Genomic DNA, 9,261 nt, shown 5'->3' with positions numbered 1-9,261 from the left:
TTTATTTTTATATTGGAAGAAGATGCCATCTAAGACTTTCACAGCTAGCGAGAAGTCAATGCCCAGCTTCAAAACTTCAAAGGACAGCTTGACGCTCTTGTCAGGGGCTAACGCAGCTGGTGACTTCAAGATGAAGCCAATGCTCGTTTACCATTTCTAAAATCCCAGGGCCCTTAAGAATTACGCTAAATCTACTCTGCCTATGCTCCATAAATGGAACAACAAAGCCTGGATGATGGTGCATCTGTTTCCAACATGGTTTACTGAATGAAGCCCACTGTTGAGACCTACTGCTCAGAAAAAAGATTCCTTCCAAAATATCATTGCTCATTGACAATGTACCTGGTCACTCAAGAGCTCTGATGGAGAAGTACCAGGAGATTAATGTTGTTTTCATGCCTGCTAACACAATATTGATTCTGCATGCCATGGATCAAGGAGTCATTTTGATTTTTAAGTCTCATTATTTCAGAAATGCATTTCATAAGGCTATACCTGCCACAGGCAGATTTCTCAGATGGATCTGGGCAAAGTAAAATGAAACTTTCTGGAAAAGATTCACCATTCTAGATGCCATTAAGAACATTCATGGTTTATGAGAGGAGGTCAGAATATCAGCATTAACAGGAGTTTGGATTCCAACCCTCATGGATGACTTTGAGGGGTTCAAGACTTCAGTGGAAGAAGTAACTACAGAAGTGGTGGAAACAGCAAGAGAACTATAATTATAAGTGGAGCCTGAAGCTGCGACTGATTCATGCAATCTCATGGTACAACTTTAATGGATGAGGAGTTGTTTCTTATGGATGAGCAAAGAAAGTGGTTTCTCGAGATGGAACCTACTCCTGGTGAGGATGCTGCGAACACTGTTGAAATGACAACAAACAATTTGGAATACTACATAAACTTAGTTGATAAAGCAGTGGCAGGATTTCAGAGGATTGACTCCAGGTCTGAAAGAAGTTCTACTGTGGGCAAAATGCTATCAAATAGTATCACATGCTACAGGAAATCTTTCGTGAAAAGAAGAAGCAATCAATGCAGCAAACTTCATTGTTGTCTTATATTGAGAAATTTGCCACAGCCACCCCATCCAGCAACCACCACCCTGATCAGTCAGCAGCCATCAACACTGGGGCAAAACCTTCCACCAACAAAAAGATTACAACTCACTGAAATCTCAGATGATAGTTAGCATTTTTTAAAATTAAGGTATGGGCATTGTTTTTTAGACATAATACTACTGTACACTTAACAGACTACAGGATAGTATAAACAAAACTTTTACATGCACTGGGAAACCAAAAAATTCAGGTGACTTGCATTATTGCAATAGTCGCTTTATTGAGGTGGTCTGGGACCAAAAGCACATTATCTCTGAGGTATGCTTATGTTATAAAGAAATATGCAAAGGCCTGGAGTTAGAAAATCAAAAGGGAACAACACACTCAACATTTCTCAAGCTGAAAAAACTGAAGAAAAATTCAAGCCTCGAGTTGCAATACTGAAGGATTCTATGGGCAAAATATTGAATGGCACAAGAAGCATCCAAAGAAGATGGAAGGAATACACGGACTCACTGTACCAAAAAGAACTAGTCAATGTTCAATCATTTCGGGAGGCAGTATATGATCGAGAACTGATGGTATTGAAGGAAGAAGTCCAAGCTGTACTAAAGGCACTGGCAAAAAACAAGGCTCCAGGAATTGAGAGAATACCAACTAAGATGTTTGAACAAACGGATGCTATACTGCAAGCACCCACTGGTGTATGCCAAAAAATTTGGAAGATGGCTACCTGGGGAACCAACTGGAAGAGATCCATATTTATACCCATTCAAAGGAAGCTGATCCAACAGAATACAGAAATTATCAAACAATATCATTAATATCACACACAAGTAAATTTTTGCTGATGAAAATTCAGAGAATTGCCAGAAATTTAAGTCAGATTCAGAAGATATGGCACAAGGAATACCACTGCTGATATTGGATGGATTCCAGCTGAAAGCAGAGAATACCAGAAGGATATTTACCTGTATTTTATTGACTATGCAAAGATATTCAACTGTGAGGATCATAATGAATTATGGATAACATTGCAAAGAATGGGAATTCCAGAACACTTAATTGTGCTCATGTGGAACCTGTACACAGACCAAAAGGCAGTCGGTCAAACAGAACAAGGAAATACTGTGTGGTTTAAAATGAGGGTTGTATCCTTTCACCATCTTATTCAATCTGTATGCTGAGCAACCTGTATGCTGAGAAGCTGGACTATGTGAAGAAGAGCGCAGCATCTGGATTGGATGAGGACTCAGAATAAAGTGCAATATGCAGATGATGGAAACCGTGGTGGAGTAGTGGTAAAATGCTACGGCTGCTAACCAAAGGGCCGGCTGTTCGAATCCGCCAGGTGCTCCTCAGAAACTCTACGGGGCAGTTCTACTCTGTCCCATAGGGTCGTTATGAGTCGGAATCGACTCAACGGCACTGGGGTTACTGGATGCAGGTGACACAACCTCACTTGCTGAAAGCGAAGAAGACTTGAAGCACTTACTGATGAAGATCAAATACTACAGCCTTCAGTATGGATTACACCTCAACATAAAGAAAACAAAAATCCTCACAGCTGGACCAATAAGCAACATCATGATAAACAGAAAAGGCTGAAGTTGTCAAGGATTTCATTTTACTTGGATCCACAATCAATGCCCAGCAGTAAAGAAATCAAATGACATATTGCACTGAGCAAATCTTTTGCAAAAGACCTCTTTAAAGTATTAAAAAGCAAAGCTATGACTTTGAGGACTAATGTGCATCTGATCTAAGCCGTGATACTTTCAATTGTCTCACATGCATGCGAAAGCTAGACAATGAGTAAGGAAGACCAAAGAAGAATTGATGCCTTTCAATTATGGTGCTGGTGATGAATAGTGAATATGCCCTGGACTGCCTGAAGAACAAACAAATCTGTATTGGAAGAAGTACAGCCAGAATGCTCCTTTGAAGTAAGAATGGTGAGACTTCGTCTCACGTATTTTGGACATTTTATCAGGAAGGACCAGTCCCTGAAGAAAGACATCATGCTCAGTACAGTAGAGAGTGAGCAAAAAAAAAAGGAAGCCCCTCAATGAGATGCACTGATATGGCGGTTACAACAATGTTCTAAAATACAGCACTCACTGTATGGATGGCGCAGGACCGGTCAGCGTTTGGTTCTGTCGTACATAGGGCCGCTATGAGTCAGAACCAACTCCAGGGCACCTAACAACCCTTCTGAGCTTATTCAGAATCCCAACCCACACCCTGCCAGTGCTCTTGATCCCCTGCACTATGCTCTCCTTTGTCCAGAACATGGCTGGCTTGGCACACAATACGCACTCAACGCAATGAAGGAATGAAGCCAGTGTGGCTGAAGCTAATTTATGAGTAAGAAGGTAGAAGCTAAGGACAGGGGGATCAGTTTGTGTAGGCTTTTGTAAGGGTTGTAGGCTAGAATTCTGACAATCCTTGGAAACTTCTTGAGGAAATCAACACGTGACAGTCCCTCCGTCTTCCTAATAGATTCACAGCCCTGTATACAATCCAAGAAATAAATCTTCCTTTCCTGATTATTCTATCAGCACTTGCCCCCAAACTGCCAATTCTTAGAGTTCTCATCTATGCATGCTGGGAGGCAGCTGACCACTGGGGGTATAAAACACATGGCCTCCCCCTCTGGCCGTGGATCCCTCTATGAGTCACAGTTAAGCCAGACATTCGCAAACTAGTAGCCCATGGGCGCAGTTCACAGGCATGATTTAGTGGCCCACACATTATCTAGCATTTTATGAAACTTGTCACCAACATTTAAAAGTTAGGAGTTTTCATACCAAAATCTGTGTTTCTGGCATTTCTGGATAAATCAGAAGATCTAGCAATACCGAAGTATACTGTAGTGGGCCAGGAACTGGGTAGAGCTGCGAAGTAGCTTCCCTCTTTGGACAGGGCACCTGCTTTTCATCCTGCCACATTCCTACCACACTTCATTCTGACCCTGACAACTGGCCTGCTTCAGGCATTCACCTACCTGATTCCTGTGGGCATTTAAATTTGCAAACCCTGCCTTTCACATTCCACATTCCTGGAGGCAGTTCCAAATCTGATGGATTTGTGGTGGCATAAATTTGCTTAGAAAGCCACATTAAGCAGATGTTCTCATATGGTGTGGGTGAGAAAATAAATTAGTAGAACCTTAATAAATAAAATAAAAATAAATTGATTAAAAAATAAGCTTTTATAAAAGGCGCAAATGTGTTTAACCAGCAATGATACTTTCAAGAGCTTTTAAGGCAATCATCAGATATGGGGGCAAAGATTTAGGCACAATGTTCATCAGAGCATTCTCTATAACAGGGCCAGGCAAACTACTACCAGAGGGCCTGCTGCCTAGTTTGTAAACAGGGTTTTAATGAAACATAGCTGTACCCACTATCTCTGGCTGCTTCTGAGCTACAACAGTGTAACAGCAGAGTTGAGTAACAGACCTTATGGTCCGAAACGCCTAAAATATTTACTATGGGGAATTGACTCAATGGCAGTTGGTCTGGCCCTTTACAGAAAAAGTTTGCCAAGCACTAATTTCTAATAACAAAAAATTATAGAGAAATATCCAAAAACAGGCAAGAAAACTAATTAATTCCAAGGTAGCCAAATAGTTCAGGGTTCCTTAGTCTCAGCACTACTGACATTCTGGGTAGAATAGCCCTTTGTTTTGAGGGCTGTCCTGTGCATTGTAGGATGTTTAGCAGCACTCTCCTGGCCTCTGCCTATTAGATGCCAGGAGCACTTCCTGGACCCAGTTGTGGCTAACAAAAATGTCTCCACTCCAGACATTGTCATATGTCCCCTGGGGTACAAAATTACCCCCAGATGAAAACAACCACAGATAGATACTATACGGTCATTAAAATCCACATTTTATAAAACTATTTAATAAGGGGGAAAGTTCATACTGTAAATGGGAACACAAAGCAGGCTAGAAATACTACATATACTATGATTATAAACTGGTTTAAAAATGTGTTTAAACATACACATAAAAAAAAAAAAAAAAGACTGATTCAATCAAGTCTTAACAAAGATTGTCCCTAGACTTACTGATGAAGATCAAAGACTACAGCCTGGAGTATGGATTATGATTCAATACAAAGAAAACAAAAATCCTCACAACTGGACCAATAAGCAGCATCATGATAAACAGAGAAAAGACAGAAGTTGTCAAGGATTTCATTTTACTTGGATCCACAATCAACACCCATTGAAGCAGCAGTGAAGAAATCAAAAGACACATTGCATTGGGCAAATCTGCTGCAAAAGACCTCTGTGATGTGTTAAAAAGCAAAGATGGCACTTTGAGGACTAAGGCGTGCCTGACCCAAGCCATGGTATTGTCAATCATCTCATATACATGTGAAAGCTGAACAACAAATAAGGAAGACCGAAGAAAAATTGATGCCTTTGAATTATGGTGCTGGCAAAGAATACTGAAAATACCATGAGCTGCCAGAGGAAGGAACAAATTTGTTTTGGAAGAAGTACAGCCGGAATGCTCCTTAGAAACGTGGATGGGAAGACTCTATCTCATGTACTTTGGACATGTTACCAGGAGAGGGACCAGTCCCTGGAGAAGGACATCGTGCTTGGAAAAGTAGAGGGTCAGTGAAAAAGAGGAAGACCCTCAATAAGATGGATTGACACAGTGGCTACGACAATAGGCTCAAACACAGCAGTAACTGTGAGGATGGCGAAGGACTAAGCAGTGTTTCATTCTGTTGTACAAAGGGTCACTATGAGTTGGAACCAACTCAATGGCATCTAACAACAACAACATCCCTAGATGATGGTGGCGCAGCAGTTAAGAGCTTGGCTGCTAACCAAAGGGTCAGCAGTTTGAATCTACCAGCTGCTCCTTGGAAACCCTATGGGGCAGTTCTAATCTGTCCTATAGGGTCACTATGAGTTAGAATTAACTCGATGGCAACGAGTTTTTTTTTGTTTGGTTGTTTTATTCCCTCTTTTCTATAATTTCCATAATGAACATGACATTCACTTTATAATTTTTTAAAATCAGTAAATTCCACAAACATAAAAGCCCGTAGGTATGAATATATAAAAACATGTTCAGGCAGAATTCCTCTACTGAAAATTTTGTAAACAACAAATAAACCTACAAAATTATTAGACAATGGTAAAATGTGTCTCACCCAAGTTTTTCTTTAGGTATTTTATCGGATTAAGAGGACCCTGTTGCTTATGAAAGTTTTTGTCTTACATTCAAGCCCAGACAGTCTGAGTTGGTATAATATTTGACATATTTTTTATGGCTTTGCAAAGGGCCCCGATTACGTGGTTCTGTCCTGCGCTTATAATAGCCCATTGTAAGAAAAGCCCAATTTCTCCCTCTGATGGGAACTTCGAGTGCAGCCTTCCGTGTGCTAGAACTTTTCCACGTGGCCCAGTTTAGCACTGCTTCAGGATCGCAGATGCCTTTTCGTGTTAGCACCCCCCGCCCCGCAATGTCCCCATTGTTCGCAGTTTCTCGGGTATTAGAGATTACCACAGCACAAGCAGCATAACTCCTTTTCATAAGGGCCGAGAGTCTTCAGAAACTGGCAGTGGTCAGGTTTGTCAAAGATGAAAACGTTGCTCTGGGCCTAAGCAAAAGGTCACTGAGAAAGCCCTCAGTCAGAGATAAGAGCTGAATGCTGCAGGCTTGAAGGTCAAGTCTACACGAGCTGAAACCGACATAAAGCAGTCGCCCCATAACAACATAGACGTCAGGGTCCCTATCACGAGACTATGGGGCCCCCCAGATCCCTGCAGGACTGTATTCTTGTGGGCAATTGCTACGACTTGCTTTATAGAATTAGTCACCTCCCCCATAAGAGCAGCAGCTCATGGGCATTTATGCTCTGTGCTAAGGGCTTTACATGCGGGCATGTTGTAATTACCCTCAATAATAACGCATTCGTTCATTCACCAGGTATTTACCGAGCCCCTTTACAAATCAAGCACTCCTAGGCACTGAGGAGAAAGCAGTAACTAAAGCCAAGTTCCCGGTCCCATGGAAGTTATATTTAAGTTGCAGAAGTACAGACATAAAAAAACAAAGTAAACAGAAAAAGAGTGGGTGGGGGGGTGAATGACGTATATGGGAACTATCCGTACTTCCTGTACTATTTTCCTGTAAACCCAAAACTGCTTTAAAAAATAAAGTTTATTAAAAAAAAAAAAAAGTCATCCAGTATCTCAGGCAACAGTATGAAATAATTTATATTCTGGAAACGTAAATAGCACTGCTACATAAATTTGACCAATTTGACCAAGAGACTCTCAAATGCAGAATTGTATTAAACAGAGGCTATGGTCGATATGAGTCGGAATCGACTCGACGGCAGTGGGTCTGGTTTTGGTTTTTATGTAGAAAGCACAGTAAAGAGCCAATAAAGGAGTTGAATTAAAATGAAATCAAAACATAAAAAGTGATACTTGTTAATTACAAAGGGTTAAATTGTAACTTTATTGTGGAGAAAGTTTTCAGTGGTTTAGAAAAAACAGTGTGTGTGTGCCTGTGTGTTGTGTAGAAAGAATGAGAGAATCAAGCAAGTGTAATAGAATGTTAACAACTGCAGAATCTGGGTGAATATAGGTAGGTATTCTTTGTATTATTCTTACAACTTTTCTCTAAGTCTGAAATTAAGTCAAAATCAAAAAAATAAAAAGATAAATGCAAACTTAAAAAAAGCAAAGTTAACCAACCAATGAAAAAATAAGAATTTCACACAGTGACGAGCGTTAATACAGAAAATGAAACAACAGCAATTGAGGACAGGAAGGCTACTCTATGTAGCTGATGTTTGGGCTGAAGCCAGATAATGAGAGGCCGCCAGCTGTGCTGAGATTCCAAAGGAGAGCAAAGACCCTGAGGTGGGCAGTGGCTGGGTATACTGGCGGAGCAAGAACAAGATCAACAAGATCCTGCCACAGAGGCTGGGGCAGGGAGCAGGACAGTGACTGTCCTGACAGAGGCTGCCAGGGCCAGAGGCTGGGCGGCTTTGTAGGTCTCTGAAAGGAACCCGAGTTTCCTCTCTGCTACTCATAGGAAACCTTTGGGAGGTTGAAGGCAGAGAAGTGACGTGATCTGACTTACATTTTAAAAACATTGCTCCAAGGTCAATATAGATGGGGGTTAGAGTGGACACGGGAGAAACAACTGGGAGCCTCCTGCAGCTATATATATAAGAGATCATAGTGCCCTGGACTTAAATGCTAAGATGCAGTTGGATATGAGAGATACTTCATAGGTAATTAAAAATTTGCTGCTAGATCTTGGCTCTGGCTTCTTCCTGGCTTCTATCAAATCTAAGAATAGCACATCCTTTAAAGGACATTCTTACACAATGCTCTGAAATATCTCATCCCACCACCATTGCAGTTACTAGAAACAGTGTACCAACCTATAAAATACTCCGTATATACCGGCTTGGGGCACACAGCTAAGCATATGGCCTGCTATCTGTGTGAACTGGAGAGAGGCAGTCTAGTATTATTAAACGTCTGGCTGGAATTTGAGACAAATCTGTGTTCAAACATTGAACAAGTTGCTAAACTTCCTTGAGCCTCAATTTTCCATCAGCAAAATAGGATTATAGATACTACCTACCTCTAGTTGCTGGGGTTGTTAAGCTTAAGCGATACAATGCATGAAAAATACTTGGCACATAGTAAATGCTCAACAAATAATGTGCTCTATTAGTAGCAGTACTGGAATTTTTGCTTTCACATTCAAGTAGATGAGTTAAATCCTATAACTCATCCATCTCAAAAAAAAAATATATATATATACACACACACATATATATATGGCCATCCTAAAGGAGTCAAGAGAGGCAAAGGCGGGTACTTTAGGCTGGGTTCTCTAGAGAAGCAAAATCAGTGAAGCGTATGTGTACGTATATATACACACATAGAGAGATTTATACCAAAGAAATGGCTCACACAGTTGTAGAGGCTAGAAAGTTCCAAGTTTGTGAGTCAGGCTGGAGGCTTTCCTGACCCACATAGCTTCAGGGGTTGACAAACCCAAGATTGGCAGGCCAGCCAACAGACCTCTGGCTCACAGGCTGCACAGGTTGACAAATCCCAAGATCAGCAGGTATGCTGCTAACTCAAGTCCCAAGAATTGGAGGTCAGATGATGAGAAGCTGGATGCAGGATC

At 41.1% G+C, this 9,261-nt stretch overlaps 1 protein-coding gene across 2 annotated transcripts in view; it reads right to left on the bottom strand.

The window, feature by feature from the left end:
* The window catches only part of MITF (melanocyte inducing transcription factor), a 276,196-nt gene that overhangs the window by 45,512 nt on the left and 221,423 nt on the right, over positions 1-9,261 (bottom strand). The gene's annotated exons all lie outside the window — the stretch shown is intronic.

The sequence above is a fragment of the Elephas maximus genome, chromosome 20 (genome assembly GCF_024166365.1).
Source record: "Elephas maximus indicus isolate mEleMax1 chromosome 20, mEleMax1 primary haplotype, whole genome shotgun sequence".
Lineage (NCBI taxonomy): Eukaryota > Metazoa > Chordata > Mammalia > Proboscidea > Elephantidae > Elephas > Elephas maximus.
The sequence above is the reverse complement of the archived record's forward strand: the minus strand, read 5'-3'. Positions and strand labels throughout refer to the sequence as shown.